This window comes from Rhinolophus sinicus, linkage group LG10 (genome assembly GCF_036562045.2).
Source record: "Rhinolophus sinicus isolate RSC01 linkage group LG10, ASM3656204v1, whole genome shotgun sequence".
Classification (NCBI taxonomy): domain Eukaryota; kingdom Metazoa; phylum Chordata; class Mammalia; order Chiroptera; family Rhinolophidae; genus Rhinolophus; species Rhinolophus sinicus.
The window spans coordinates 89,714,861-89,732,071 of record NC_133759.1 but is presented as its reverse complement, the minus strand read 5'-3'; positions in this window follow the sequence as shown (position 1 = coordinate 89,732,071).

The following is a 17,211-nucleotide window of genomic DNA, read 5'->3' as shown; positions in this document are numbered from 1 at the left end:
CGTAAAGGCCCTGTCTGATGTTTCTTCAGTTCCTTCTGGCCTCTGCCCTGCAGCCCCCACTGTTTTCCCAGGGAAGCGAGGACACTTACAGAGGAAAATTCTTGAGGTGAGAAATCATGCCTGCCATAGATTTGAGAATTTGATATCTCTAAAATATCTCCTTCCCTCCTTCCTATGGTTTTACCTATTCCTCCGTGAGCACCTTTGCAGGACCCATGCTGGAGATACCCTGCAGGAGAGCATACCTGGCAAGGATGAGGGTGTCTGTGTAGATACACAGTTTACCCATGTTGATTCCTTCACAATTCCTGGTCACCTGATCCCCTTCTTGCATGGCTGAACTGTCTGTTGTGAAATGATGGGGCCCTTCTAGGTGAGAACCTCTGCAGGGGAGAGAGCACACCTGACAGGGATGTGGGAATGTGTGTGGGCAAATTCCTGGTCTCCTTATGAACGGTGAACTGAGAACAGTAACATCTGCTCTGACTGACCATTCAGGCCTGGGAAAGAAGGCCTAGGGATACATTTCATGTGTTGAACTCCTCTGAAGTTTCCTCACGGAAGATGTCCCAACTGGCCCTTATGAAGGCATGAGAAGGATAAGGGATAATGTTGGGAATACACAGAAATTTGATAGAGAGGGAGTTCTATATACTAACAGCTCTGGAACTTATGTAGCTATTACAAAGATTCACAGTTCCCACCTTACAGGTCTCCCATTTGATCTTTCCTCTGTCACAGCCCCCAGGCAACCTCATTGATCTGATAATGTTTCTATAAAAATCCCACTTCAGAATTAGCATCTACTCATTTAATGCTTCACCACTCTTTTTCAGCATTTTGCTAGAGGAGCTAGTGGGTGCAATGAGGCAAGAAAAAATTAATAGGTGTAAGGATTGGAAAGGAAAAAGCAAAATGAATATTATTTGCAGATGATACACTTGTGTGTAAAGAAAACAAAACTATACTGATTAAGTATTATAAATAAAGGAGTTTAGTTGGTTTATATAATTTTAATATGAAGTAAACTAATTCTACAAACTAGCGACATTGAAAATTAAAGATACCATTTACATTAGCATCAAAAGTATAAAACACCTAAAATAAATCTAATCATGACGTGCAGGACCTCCACATAGAAATAACAACTAAATGCAGTCTGAGAGCCTGGATAGGGTCTTGGGACAAAAAGGACCTTTGTTGGATAACAATGTGTTTTTTCCAGGGCCCATCAGCTCCAAGTCACTGTCCTTCAGTCTAGTTGTGGAGGGTGCAGCTCTGCTCCAAGTCCAGTCACCATTTTCAATCTAGTTGCAGGGGGTGCGGCCTGTCATCCCATGTGGGAATCAAACGGGCAGCTCTGTTGTTAAGAGCAACTGAGCTAACCGGCTGCTCCCAAATATATATATTTTTAATTTAAACATTCACTGTATCTTTTTATCACACCTCATATATACTTTTGTTCTTGTATCTGCAGAATTGAGTCCTAGAAGTGACACTGCTGGCCAAGGAATATTTTACATTTTGATAGCTACTGACAAATTGTTCGTGTGTGCACAACCACATTGAACTGCTCCTGACGTGTACAAAGTCAGTGCATGGTGGTCATGAGGAGACAGATAATGGTTAAAAACAAAGTGCTTCCTCATAGTTAAAATGGCCCACATCAGATCAAACTGTCTGGGTTGGAGTAATAATTCTTTGAGAATAGTGTCAGTAGTCAGGATTCTGTAGAGGGTGTTACAACATTGGGAATGAGATTAGAGAAACTGACATCTAAGGAATCTGAAATTCAGCCTTGGGTAAACCTCCCAAATGTGACTCATTTGGCCCTGGGCCCTTCTAAATGTGATGTTTTCCAGATGAGCCTCAGAGAGCACCAAAGACTTTGCAGGACCAGCCTTTGGCTCCTCTCCCAAAGCACCCCGGCCCTAGCCCCATCTTCTAGAGTTTCTGCTAAGTCTTACCTCTGGGCTCTGCTGTCTTCTACCTCCAAGACAGGTGTCCATTTTGCCCTCAGCTGAAATGGGCTGAGTACTGTTGCAACCCTCCTCTAAGTCAGGATGTAAATGAGGTTTTTACAATAAACAAGAAAATGTTCTCTCCCTTCTGAAGGTAGACACAGCTGAAGATAAAAAGAGCAGCCAGTGGCAAAGCTTGATATCAGATGGAGGTGGCCAGCTGTGCAGATGTTGGTCTGTGATTCTGAAGCTTTATGGAGAAGCAGGGCTAGTGGTAGAGTTGGGAAGTTCTCAGCACAGTGGTAGATGATACCAGGAGACGGGGAAGAAGAGCTGGAACCCAGGAAGGAAACAGAGAAGTAACAGGCAAGGAAATGAGGGAAACCAGGGGAATGTTGTCACGGGTGCCAGGAAGGGGTTTCTAGTAGTAGGAAGTGATCAGCCACCTCAAATGCAGCAAGAAAATTCTGATCCTACAAAAGCCGAGAATAGCTCAATGCGGGCAATGCTAAAATCACAGTGCGCCTTGGGTGATAGCACATCGCAGCATCCAGATGTCAGCGCCATTTAATCAAATGGCTCACACGCAAACATCCCTCTCTTAGGTGCTCAGCCGTAGTTATTCTTATGTCTCCCCACACTCCTTCAAGGTTCAAACCATTTTGGGGTTTTTTCTGTATGGAGCCCTGGCTGACTCTGCAATTATGGCCACACCATGGATGTCTGTCTCTATTCTTCACTCAGTACCCTTTCTGTTTGCTGCTGTCACCTCAGAGCCAGCCCAAGCCAGTGAAGGGGTAGGTGCTAGCATATACAAGTGAAAATGGATTCTCTCACTGTGGGGTTTACATCCCAGGGTTTGGGGCCATCTTTTTCCTTTCATCTCTGGATAAGGCCAGTGCCCACCTCGGCATCATGAAGTAATGTTTGTTGTTACTGGTGGTGGTTCCCTGCCATCGCCCCTTTGCTCACCTTTGGCCCTGGTGTCTCCATGATGCTGATGCACAAACTGATGAGTATGTTGTGTGCAAAGGTTTTGATGGCCCAGTATCTTGGAACACAGCTGTGTCCAAGAAATGTGAGAAGCACTATTGCACAAAGTCCCCAGTGAAGTGGGACGGCCCGGGATCCAAAACAGAGGGAAGTGAGGTCTGAAGAGGACCTTTCTTCTCTGATATAGGAGGAAAGAATGGTGTTTTGTCCGTTCAGGCTGCTTTAACAAATTACATAGACCGGGCAACTTACTAGAAACGTAAATTTATTTCTCACATCTCTGGAGACTAAACGTCCAAGATCAGGCTGCCATGGTCCGGTCCTGGTGAGAGCCCTCTGCGGGGTTGCAGACTGCTGACTTCTCGCTGTGTCCCCACATGCTGGAGAGCAGAGCGCTCTCTGGGTCTCTCTTCTCAGGGACTCCTGCCATGATGAAGGAAGAGGCAGGACAATCACTCTGAACACTTCTATTTGGAAATAAAAAGATTGGAAGGCCTGCGTAATCGCTCCCATCAGTGAACACCAATGAACAACCCCTGGTGGCCCCTCCTTGTGTCCCCTCCTCTTGAATCCGATCTGGCCCTGTGGCCTGCTTTAAACAATAGAATGTGACACAAGTGGTCTTCCATGATCCCTGGCCTAAACGTAAAAGGACATGACCACTTGCAGTCTTGCACTCTGAGGGCCCAGCCACCACAAAAGAAGTCTGATTATCCTGAGACCACCAGCCTTTTAAGGAAGCCAAAGTGAGCCACTTGACGATGTCCTGAAGGAGGATCAAAGTGCTTTGACTGACTGTCCTACTTGAAATCCCAGCCTTCAGCCAGCACCAACTGCCTCCATCTCGAACATTCCAAATTAGCTGAGCCTCCGGTGAGCCATCTTGGTCATTCCAGACCAGTGGAGCCTTCAGATGACTGCAGCTATAGCTCGTATCACATAGAGCAGTGGTGTTCAAACTGCCGCCCGCGGGCCAACTGCGGCCCACAATCCATTTCTAATTGGCCTGCAGCAAATTCCAAAAATATATTTAGTTTACTTAAATAAACCAGGTGAGGCAATACGTACTTCACCTCGAGTGAGTGGCCTGGCTGTTTGTGTATTTGACCGCATATGGCCCTTGGTAAAAAACATTGAAAAAAGTTTGGACACCCCTGACGTAGAGGAAAAACTACCCAGGTGAGCCCAACTCGCCTAAAGACTCATGCGCCGTGATAATGACTGTTGCTGATTGAAGCCATTAATTTGAGGGTGATCTGTTACTTAGCAAGAGATCATTGAAACAGGAGCACACACAGATCCCTGTTCAGAGCAATCCTGAACTTTCCCTGTGTAGATCCTGCGAAAGTCCCTAAGGTGTGGGTGGGGCTGTGTCCTGATTAAATGTGAGATGCTTTGTATATTCTATATTTATCATATGTGCATATTTATATGTTATATACAGTCCCTGTGATAGTTGCAAGGGAGGGACCTTTATGGAATCATGAAGACCACAAGCCACAAACCTCTTCTGTGACAAATACAGCACCTTAGAACACAGGACTCACTCTCTCACACGACTGTAACATCTTCAACTGTAGCAGCACATGGCTTAAAGAAAATCACCCTTGCTTTAATTAATGCATTACAATTAAAACCAGATATCTTTGGACACTATTGCTCTTACTTCCTGTAAGCTTATATTATTATCTATCCGCATTCTTCTCCCTCTCCGCGTAACAGGTTGCTCGACCCTTTGTTCATCAGTCAGGAAACTGCATTTATAGGTCTGAGTGGAAAGTATGTACTCCCCTCAACTCTCAGCAGGTCTCTCCTGCTCTTTGGTCGCCAGGTCTCAGAGCTCCCATCACCCATACATTCCTGCTGTTATGCAGCCTTGACTGGCCCAAGCTTCTCGGTGCACCTCAGAATCCTGCGTGGCTGCTACAGCAGGAACACCCTCACCCAGATTATCTTCTCAGCTCTCAGGCAAGCCTTCACCTGTACATTTCTTCTCAGCCTTTTAGAAATGTAGCATGCTGGATCACATAAAGACTTGGGGTCTTAGGTCAAGTTCTCCAGGAAGTAGATTCAGAGGTGGGCATTGTCGTGCAGGAGGTTTACCAGCAAGGCAGCGGGGAAAGCTGACGTTGAACTGGGGGGTCGTGGTGAGAGAGGCTCCTCCATCCCCCATGGAACCTGGGAGCTGGAATGGCCTTGCAGAGCAGCTTCAGATTGAAGCAAGCGGCTAGGCCTTTGTACAAGCTGTCAGTGTATTCAGGCTGCTTCTGACTTGCAGTGGGCAATTATACGTAAGTTGTTTTGTTGTTTTGTTTTGTTTTTTACACGTCAGTTGTGATGAGATGTGTGTGGTAGAGGCCAAGTGGTCCTACTGTGTGCAAAGTCGTAAAGAATAGTCTGAACAGTACCTATGGTGATTGTCACTAAATGTATGGTATAAGTCTTCAGCTATTTAATGGTTTAAACATTTTTTTGTTTGTTTTTTTTCATTTGGCGAGGAACTTTTTTGGCAACAATGAGCCAAAAATACCCAAAAAACCCAAACAAACAAAAACTGAAATGCTAACACGTAATAAAATGTTATATAATTAATTTTTGTTCCTTTTAAAGAGAGTTGATGTTGCCTGACCACTGCACTGTACACCTGAAGCTGAAGCTGAATAATATTGTATGTCAACTATAATTTTACATATATATATATATATATATATATATATATATATATACATATGTGTATATATATATATGTATATATATATATATGGTCATGGGATATGGAGTACAGCATAGGAATAGAGTCAATGGAATTGTAACAGTTATATACGATGTCAGAGGGGCAATAAATTGGGGAAGGGGGTTATTACTTTGTGAGGGGTGAAATGTCTAACTAGTGCATTGTTTTGTACACCTGAAACTAATTTAAAAAAAAAGAGTTGATGTGTATACTTCTTACCGGAAATGTTTGTTGACATTTTTCACCCACCTTAGGGGTAGCAGTGATATCACTGATCCCATGAAAACAAGAAGACACAAATTAGCTGAAGAAGCATCAGCATTTTCTGAAAGTTGGTAAGTATACTGAGAAGACTGGCGAAAGATGATGCATTCAGACATGTGGCAGCAGAGCGGGGTGGACAAATACCTTTGTGGCATGCATCCTTTCCTTTATGTCTAGTCACTGTTCTTCTAAAATACATATGCTCAGTTTTAATTTTTTTGAGCAACCTTTCTTGAGCAAGATTCTAGTGCTACTATGTTGCTTCATTAGAAAAACTTGGCCAAGATTTTAAATGAGGCCAGTTTGTATCAGTGTCATTAGATGTATCAACCAGAACATTAGTTAATTCTAATAACATTTGATTCTTGTGTGCATGTCACATAGTAAAAGGAATTATTTGGGGATTTCATTTTGTTGAGGATGAAACAAATTATGTAATTGAAAGTATAAATTCAGTTAAAAAGTTTAACATTGGCTATAAAATTATAGGTTTTATGATGGTAATATAAATAAAAATATTGGTGTGGTAGTTAAAACTATATTCTTACTAAATTAAGAAGCCTATGGAGAAAATTTCAGTTGTAGTGCATACAAAATTCATATTTTCCTTCTAACAAGCTGTGATAGTTCACCAAAAAAAAGAAACTCAGTAAATTAAATTTTTTAATGTTTTTATATTCATGGAATTAGAGGAACTAAATGTTTGTGTGTGCTATGGCTGATGTTGAATATAAAAAGAATTCAGCGTGGTTGTACATATTTTCAATTAATTGGCTCATTAAAATGTTTGAACTTGAAAGAATTAATTTGAAACTGAATCTAAGTTCCTTATTTTGTAGCGAAGAATAAAGAGGTAGGAAGTAGTTCATGCTCTACTTTTTTTTTTTGAAATACACCTTTATGCAGGTTACTTGACCTTTTAAATTTTCCATTATTAAATAAATATGAGGAAAATACTAGTACCTAATTCATTGGTATATTACGTAATTTAAGTGATAAAAATTAGTGCAAAGAAGTTAGTACATTGCATGTTACATGGTAAGTTAATAATAAATGCTGATATTTATTACTACCTATTTTTGGTATGCCAGCAACAATCACCTTGACATTTGCGATAAACAATGCCCTGAACCTTTAGTGCAAAATATAATAGCCTCCCCCAGATAGTTCCATGTTTACAATCCAAAGCTCAAATTTGGTACTAGCATCTAGATGCTAGTATCAGCTCAGTATGTTCGTCAATTTGTTTTCCCTCGGGTGCTTTCATTAGTTTGCAAAATGTCACTCTACATACAGCATACAGCATTCATTACTCCCTGATTTCACCAAAAATATCAACCATGCACGGTGCTTGTGTGTGTTGTGTGCTTTAAAGATTATGCTGAGATATAGAAAGATCCATTCATTACCTTGGAGCCTCCCAAACTATTGGACACTGATTAGTGGGCAGCCCTACCACAATTCCGAGTGGAGCATCCCAAAGACCAGTTTATGTTTCCAGTGTATTCGGTCCGTCTTTCAGACTCTCTTCTGCTGCCTGTAGCCTTGCTCCCTGCACAGCATTGTGTGCCCTAGTGGCCCTCAATGTGGAGCAGAGATAGAGACCTTGAAAATGTATAAAAAGAAGAACTAAACTGAATAATTCTGAGCCCAGGAGAGAGTGAAGAGAGGGCCAGAGACATTCTCCTTGGAGCTGAAGGTTCGTCTCGTGGATGCTCAGAAAGCTGTCATTGTCTCCCATCAGTTGTCCCAAGGGAAGCCAGGCTGCACAATGCACAATAGGATGTCTAGGGAGTGGATGAAATTCGATTCTCAGCCACTTCCAGGACTGCAACTCACACACGTTCCACAAAAGGAAGGCTACAGTATTGATGCACCCACTCATAACTGGGAAAAAAAGAGTTGACAGCATCTCTGTATATTTGGTCTTTCTACACATTGTACATAAGACTGGAATTTATGGTTTATAGGGCATGACTGGAGAGTGAAATGTAGTCATGTAAATTCCCTACTTGTATGATTGATGGAGTGTGAACTAAAAATCTAAAATTCCTTTCTCAGACTAACTTTTAAATCACATGTGTTACACACATTGTAAGCCCTTATTTCTTAATCTAAAACCAAAGTGCATCCCAGGGTAGAAAAATAAATGACTTTTCTGAGAAGCACATCTGATGGTGTGGGGCCATTTCAGGCGTGGATGTTACTGTCTCTGTCCTTGCTTTTTGTATCTTTCCCTAATTGTAGTAAAGTTTGCTGTTAGGTATGATGTGTGATTGCTAGGAATCTGCTTTGACAGTTCCACATTTGTGGCAGTGTAATGACTTAATCAGAACTGTACCCTTCAACAAACCTCTGAGATTACTGTAATTGTAATCTGGCTTCTCATTATTACGTTCTTTCTTTTTTATTATTGGCTTTCTTTCTTGACTATTTGTTAATATCTCCCTCCTTCAAGATTTCTTCATCTTACCCCTTTCCACTACCTTTGATCTCGTAAGATAATCATTCATTTTGACGAACTCATTTCAGAATCATTTTTTTCCTAAGTTATACAAAAGGTGAACAGTGATTCTATTTGGTTAAATATACTAAAACTGGGGACCAATTTTTAGATGTTGATTTCTTAGTTGAGTTCCTTGTCCCCTTCTCATGTCACAGGATTAGGAAGTTCCTCACATAGTCCCAGCAAGACCAGTCATGCCAAAGTGGTCAGTCTGGTGTGTAAGACTGCAAGGTGATACCCAGAGCCTGACGCCAGCTGGAGACATTCGGAAGGACAGAATTTAAAGCCACACACTGAACACAACAGAGCACGTGGACGTTGTCTCTTCTCTGTTGAGTCTTCAGTTGCTCTGTTTGTCCCTCCACCCCGGGCTCAACCAGAAGAAGGAAAGAGCTGTTGGTGTTGGCAGGTTAGTTTCTATATTATTTCATCTCATTGCCTTGAAAAGTGTTGGAAAAGCTGTGTTTCTTATAAGTTGTTGAATTTCTAGCAGCAAGGAAAATGATTTTGCGTTCCTGCACTGTACTTTTTAGTCAACCTTCAATGCCAAATTGAAATGTACTAGTCGAAGGCTCCTACTTGGACTAGAACTGCTAACATATCTTTGCTAAGTGAGGTGTGATATGAAATTCAAAAGTTCCGCTATTCTTTCTTGAGCTTAGTTTTCTTAACAGAGTGTGATTTTTAAATAATGAATATAATAATTGTTCACAGCAATTGACTGGAAGTCACAGTATTTCCTTTGTCCTTAAGGAAGAGCTATAATATTCATACAGATATTTATTCAATGACACAGTCAATGGTTGAATTATATTAAGATCATTGAAATGATTGCTTTGTCTGTAGGACATCCAAGGAAGTGATTTAGATTACTTTACTTATGTAGATTTGGCTTACTTTACTTATTTACTTTACTTATGTAAAACTTACATGTGTAGAGTGATTAGATTAGGATGAGCCCACACCCTCTAGTGTAGACAGGGGCAACAGGAGAGAATTTAAATGTTAGAAAAAAGACACAGAGAAATGGGAAGATGCTTTCAGGTCAGCACAAACTGGCCCTTGGAGAAACAGAGTATGTACTGACAGACATTGCCACTTATTCTAATTAATGTCTGTGTTTTCCTCCTTTGACAGAAACAATATATATGGATACTTTTGAGTATTATTTTAACTGTGGTCTGCATTTCTGTGGTTGCTGTCTTCATGGGGTGTGAGGCAAATCTAATAGTGAGGGGGCTGCGGGTAATGTGATGACTACTTGAGTTTGTCCCTGGTTGAGACCTGGTGGAGTAAGATGGTGATTTGGGAGAGGAAGTTGGTTATCTAGCAGAGTTCAATGATCTGTATGTGAAAGAGACTGAGGGCTTGGAAAGCGGGAATAAGAGGGGTTATTGTCTTGTGGCACTACTTCAGTTGTGACCTTGGTTTGATCTTGGTACCGGATGGAGTATTATTCTCAGTCTTTCTGTTGTGGAAAAGATGTTATTTGCCGGACGCAACAGATGCCCTCACGGGCCCTCATCCTCCAGCCTCCCTCAGTTTGGCTTCTGTTAGGAGTGATATAGGGGCCCTTTCCCTTGGTTCTATTGCCCTCAGTAAGCTGGTTTCCGTAATGGAGCAGATGAGATGTCCAGCAGTGAGACGCGGGACACCACTCTGCAAACGATCCCAATTAAGTTTCTTAGAAAGAAGGCAAACATACAGAAACAGCCCATTTTAGAATAAGGGGATAATTGAGAGATCATTTAATTTAAACTTTCTCAAACATTCTCCTGAAGAACCCTGTTTTCCCCAGATGCCAATTAGGAGAGATTTGGGCAATATCTGATTCAATAAAGTTAATTTTTTATGTAATAATGGTAATATGAATTATCAATCTCTAAGAGCATTTAATTTCATGGAAGAATATTTTAGAAAATATTAAGTTAAAAATACATACATGTCCAACTTTTATAAAGTAAATATGTGGTCTGAAAAAGTAAAATGGAATGAATTCATTTTTTTTAATCTCCATGGATGATTTTTGTTTTATTCTCTGTGTGTTTCTGACCTTCTCAATTATCCATAATAAAAATGTATACTAGTCTGAAAAAAAAAGTTTAGGAAAAATAATTTGTTCTAGTCATATTTTCCATGTATTCCACTCAATAAGGTGAGGCGATCCCTCTTTAAGGAAAATAGTAGGTCAGCCACAGCCACACGTCATTTAATGGATGTTCTGCTGAGGGTACCCTTCTCTGTAGACTCTGACCTCCTTGCTGGGTCCCTGCCTTCTCCTTCCCTTGAGCAGACTCACCAGGAAGGATCGCCTGAGAACACTGGGAGGGTAAGGGGTGGATGGGGACAGACAGAAACTCCTTACCTCAAGAGAGGCCCGTTTCTCTCCTCTGGTTTGGTCCAGTGTTTTCACTGACTGGCAGAGGCCAGGATATCGGCTTTTCCCACCCTGGGCCACTTCCTCTAGAGTTGGCATCCATAGCATGGAAACCAAGGAATGTTAACATGGATGGGGAACTAGACTGACAGTTTTTCCTCCCAGAGAGTGGATAAAGCAATAAACAGCAGACAAGTCTATCCCCTTGTCACAGAACTGTAACAAGAGGCCTAAAGTAGTAGGAATCCTAACAATTTCTTACTCCAGTACGATTCCTGAGCGTAAAAGGCACTTGATTAATGTTACGTTGAATCATATATCGAACCCAGTTCCTCATTTTACATGTGAGAAAACTGAGGTCTGGAGACATTCAGAGACAATTGAGTCCTGGTAGCAGAGCTGATATGGGGGCCCTGCCCACCCACCTTCCAGTCTCGCACTCCCTTACTCTGCCATGGTGTCTATCTCAGGCAAGGACAATTCAGAATTGAGATGTAATGTTGGTAATATTTATGTGCGACCACAACTGCCAGTCGGGACTCTCTTCTTTCTATTATCTCATTAAATCTGCCCTCAAAATGCTGCTGCATTTTCCTAATTCCACTTCCTCCTCAAGCCAATACACCCACTATGGTCGCATACGCTTCACAGTACTGACTCAGTCGTCCAGAGTGACAACTAGAAAATAGATGAAGCCATCCTCTGTAGTCACCCAGGGGGCCATGTTGTGGCACCAGCACTCATCATCCCTCGAGGGCGGCTTCGTATACTTAATTCATCCAGTATAGTTCAATAATTCCGATTAAACAAAACGTATTATATATTTTAGAATAATGAGGGGGTAAATAGTGATGCAGTTTCCCTGTCACACTCTACAGGGAGAATAAAATTCTGCAATGAAATGGAAGACTCAAAACTCTTTCAAAGTTGTAGTATTTAGTCGGGGGTTGATCCTATTACCCAGCGCGCAGTTTCCGTTGCCGCTTTCTGAAGTTTGATTACTGGAATATTTAGGGCAGACGTCTCTCTGGCTTTGCCCTAGTTCCTTCTCTTCAAGTTTGGAGGACATGAATGGCTTCTATGGAGTGTGCTTGCCTGGCACCAAGGCTGGACGTGTTTGGAGAGCTCCAATTGATTAGAGCAGTTCCTTTCCCTCACCCTCTCTCGTCTTCATGAGTCTTAAGCTTTGCGTTCACTGAGCTCCTTAGATCTGTGAGTTTATACTGGTCATCAAATTTGGGAAATTTCCAGCCAGAAGTTTTTCGAAAAAGTTTTAGCACTATCTCAATACAAGGTACAGCCATTAATCTACAAGCAGAGTCAAAGGTGGATGGGTAACGCTCATACACAACATGCATTCGGTTTGCACAATAGAAAGTAAGAAAGGAAATCTGATACCCACCCCCCAGACTCCCTTGTGGTGAAGCTGAGGCTGACTGCTTTTTGTTGTTTTTTTTTCCTGGGAGGAAGAGCTGTGTCCCCTGCCTCCTGGACTGCTCTGGCCTTTTTCCTTCTTTTCTACCCTCAGAGGTTCCAAGGCAGTTAAGGACCTGCAGAAGGGTGATGTTAGGGGTGCTTGGTCCTCTCCAGTCATATGGTGATGGGAATGCCTTTTCCTGGGAGTTCTGTCATTTTCCTTTCTTTCCCTCTAGGCTGCAGCATTGGTTTGGGAGACTTTCTGGCTTCCATCCTATTTAATTGTGCATCTTTCAGTCTGCAAGCTGAGATGGGGGGAGGGGGGTTCCATTACTGGAACTTTAGCTGTTTCTGTAAAAGACTTGCTGGTCATGTCTGCACCTCCGAGCACCACTCTCATGCTGCCCTCTGGGGAGAAACTGGCGGCTCCCAAATATCTACTGACAGGTTGGAATTGCCCTCTGAGCGCAAGGAGATGCAAGCAGCACTTGGAACAAACATGTTAGAAGCTCCCCTCAGAGGTGGGCACATGTCAAAAGCACCTGCGATGGCCATGCTAGCTTGCTCCCTCCTGGATCCATGAAGGCTTCTCCTGCCAGTGCTGTGTTAATCTGTCCTGAGTCTGAAGACTTGGTGGGTGCCACGTCCATAGCACCTGTTGTGGCTTCTCTTGTTATTGCTGCCTCCCCTGCCCCTGCCGCTGCCCCTTTGTCTGGCACTGTGGGTTTCATGATTGCAAGAGTGTGTGGTTCCATAAACACAGAATGTCTGGGAAGCTGTTGGGTTCCTTTTCACCCACACCCACACCCACACCCCAAGCATAACCAGCAGAGGTGACCTTAAATATCTCAGGGATGATAAGACGTCTCCTGATTCTGACCTCAGCTTGATGCCCGTCTGTGGGTATTCCTGACCTGTGCTGAGAGGGAAAGAAATAGAGAAGAAAACGAGTGAGACCAGAACGGTCTGCTCCTCCTCCTCCTCTAGATGAATAACTCAAGAGCTTATAACTAAACCTTTGAAGTCATCAAGTCCAATGTCCTGTTCAATGCAGGAATCCCCTCTATTGTATCCACGTGATGGTGATTCAAGTTTTGCTGTGCCGGTTCCAGTGTGAGAAAGAGACTACTATAGTTCACCAGTGAACATCCTCACGCACCTTTATTTATACACCTTTGTTCGTGTATCTGCAGAATAGATTCCTCGCAGTGAGACTGCTGGCCAAGGAGTATTTCACATTTTATATTTTGATAGCGACTAACTTGTGCACGTGTGCACAGCGTGTTGCACTGCCCCTGACATACACGAAAGTCGGTGCACGACAGCCCCAGGGAGACAGATGAGGAGTCCAATTAAGGAAGAACTTTCTATTAATTACAATGTCCCACAACAGACCAGACTGTCTGGATTGGGATGGTAAGTGTTCAGGACTAGATTGCATGGTCGGTATGCTTAGAAGGGCGTTACAGCATTGGGTGTGAGACAGAGGAGCTGGCATCAAGGTATCTCTGAACTTCACCCTCAGGAAACACTTCAAAAGCACTAGGAACCTCCTGCTTATGGCAAGGCCTCCAAAACGGTGGCTCATTTGTCCCTGAGCCCTTCCAAATGCAATTCATTTTTCAAGTGAGCGTCAGAGCACCAACTGCTTGGCAGGACCCAAAGCACCCATTTTCTGGGATTTATTCTAAGTCTCACTCTGGGTTCGTCTCGTTCTCTGCCTCAAAGATCTAAGACAGCTCTGTCTTGTGTCCCAGCTGGGATGGCCTGAGCACTGCTAGAACTCTCCCCTGGTAGTCTCAGGAGGGCAACAAGGTTTCCCCAATAAACAAAAAGGTCTCTAGAGCTGAAACTAATAATAATAATAATAAAGTGAATTCCACCCTGTTGAATGTATGCCAGAGTCATAATCGTTTACTTTAATACAATAAAGACAATATCAAAAGAAACAAGAAAGAAAAGAAAAAAGATTTCTGGCATGTAAAGGACAACACAAGCTGAGGGTAAAAAGAACAGCAAGCTTCAGATGGAGATGTTTTCCCTGACTGTGGATTGATATCTATAGTAAATTCAAGGGCTGCAGCCTACAGGGAGCCAAGGAGTGGGAGATTAGGTAGAGGCAAATACGAAGGAAAAGGGCTGTTAGCTCCTTGGCCCAAACACATTCCACTCCCTCTGTTAAGAGTTACCAAGTCCTACCATTCAACCTCAACGTACACATCCACCTCCTTTTCTTGACAGGGCCAGCGCTAACATTAATAAAGTACATCACTAATCTCATTACGCCTCAGTTCAAAAACCTTGAATGGCTCCCCACCACCTACCAAAAAAGGTACACACAAATCCCTCCCTCCTTCTGGCAGCGAGGCCCACTATTGGTCCCTAACCTCCCTCTCTGGTCCTACTTCCCACCGCCCACCTCACATCCTCAAAGGTCCCTTCCTCCCCTTCCTCTGCAAAGCCTTTGTGAACCTCTGGGGCTGTGTCAGGGCTCTCATTCCTTTGAACCCGTTGAGTCCTGCCGTGGAGGCCCCTAACAGCGAGGGTTCCACGTTGGAGTGTATCATTTGCATCACCATCTTGTTGCTGACGCACACGTCTTCAAGGGAAGGACTGAAACCCTAGACTCACCTGGTCAGCTCTCGGGTGTTTGTAGGCTTGAGACGTTTGAACCTTGTAAATGCAGTGGCAGATTCTCATGTTGCTTATGGCTGTCTTTTGTTAAGCCAGCCAGAAAGGCACATTATCTCTTGTCCCAGTTTCCTTAATAACCTCATAAGGGTCTGTTTCCCTAGCAACCACAAGCATAGCACCTGGTACATGCAGTTAACCCACACATAGTGCCCTTTTAGACAAAGGGGCCCTGTGGGCAGACACAGCCCTTCTGGTACTGTTTGGCTAGTAGACAGGTTTTCCTCCAGGCAAAGGCAAACCAGCGCCAGGACGATGATCCATAACTTGATGAATGGAATGAAGGCTGGATTGTAGGCTCTTGACCTCGCCTCCCAGCCAGGAATCCTTGTGCAGTGAACAACCTGCACAAAATTACGGGACAGCCGTGCTGGCCCCAGACTCTGTCACAGACCTCAGATTTACATTTCCCACCCTCCCCTGCCCCAGGCCTATTGCAGTTTACTTGTTTATTCCCCTGAGCAGCTTTCCCTGTACACCAGAGGTCGGCCAACTATGGGCTACATCCAGCCCACTGCTTGTTTTGTAAATACAATTTTACTGGCGAACAGCCACATTCGTTCTTTAACATGGTGTCTGTGGCTGCTTTTGTGCCACCTGGGCAGAGCTGAGTAGCTATGACAGACCACATGGCTTCACAAAGGCTACATAACATTGTCTTGCCTTTTACAGAACACATTTGCCCACCCCGTCCTAAACCTCTGTGTGTCTGAATCTCAGTTTCCCATTAAAAGTTTCCCAGTTTAATAGAAGTACAAGGTTATTTCCTGTGTTTTATAAGAGGTATGGTCAAGTGATAAGGCATCGATGTATAACCAGCATCCACAAGTGCCTCGCACATATTAGGTGAATTTTTATTTTCAGTTGATTTTATATTGATGAGACAGAGACAAAGAAAATTCCCCGACAGAATCAGAGCTATTTTCAAATACATGCTTTACTAACATATATTATGCCCAGCCTGTAAAGATATTCAATGTTTTAAAAATAATTACTATTTTATAAAGAGCTCGTGTAAATAAATAATTCAAGACGAACAGGCTAAAAGATGAGCAGGAAAGGAAAACAGACAATTTACACAATATATATTTAAATATTCAACATAACTAGCATTTTTAAAATATTTTTTTTTGAACGGGACTTTATTGGGGAACAGTGTGTACTTCCAGGACTTTTCTCCAGTCAAGTTGTTGTCCTTTCAATCTTAGTTGTGGAGGGTGCCGTTCAGCTCCAAGTTATTCTTTCAGTCTTAGTTGTGGAGGGCGCAGCTCAGCTCCAGGTCCAGATGCCGTTGCTATTTGCAGGGGGTGCAGCCCACCATCCCTTGAGGGACTTGAGAAATTGAACTGGCAACCTTGTGGTTGAGAGCCCACTGGCCCCTGTGGGAATCGAACCAGCAGCCTTCGGAGTTAGGAGCATGGAGCTCTAACCCCCTGGCCACCGGGCAGGCCCCAACATAACTAGCATTTAAAAATGACAAACTTACAAGAGAGGATATTCTACCCACATTCAAATAAATTCAAATAGGTAAAAAAATAAAAAATAAAAAATAGTGTAACGATTCTATGTAGAATTGGGTGCAGTGAATAAGGTACCTTATAAAATGCTGGTGGGGTGGCATGTTGGCACAGTATTTCCGGGAAAGACAATTGGAAAATGCATATCAAAAGCTTTAAAATTAAGCACTACTCTTTGATCCAGCATCTCCTTTCTCGGGAAATTATTGCAAAGAAATCAGACAACTGTATCGGGATGTAGCTGCAAAAATTTATTATTTACAGAAATAAAAAGGAGAAACAAAGTAAGTCTTTTAGAGGAGGGGATGTTACAGAGAAAATTCAGTGGAGGAGAAAACGTTGTCAACAAGGAAACTTTCATACCTTAATTACTGATGAATATTAATAAGTTTTCTTCCAAAACTCAAAAACCAATGAGTAAAAGAATAATTGTTGTGATCACCAGATGGCGCTGTAGCTCTCTTTTTTTTTTTTTCAAATGGCGCACTTTTTTTCACAAGTCAGGCTTTGAAACATGAGTGTTTATTAGTCCAAACTGTTGCTTTTGTTCTTGGTGGCTCCCAACCTGGGGTCCTTTCCTGACGGTGTTCAGATTCAGGCAAGACAGAAACCAGTCCCTCAGGCAGCCCCCAAAAAGTCGGAACATTGGGTGTACAATCCACTCCTTTCTTCCCCAGGGAGAAGCTGGGAGCTGTGGTTACCTTTTGATCATGTGCTGCGGTGCTGAGGGAGACATTATGGCAAGAGGGTAC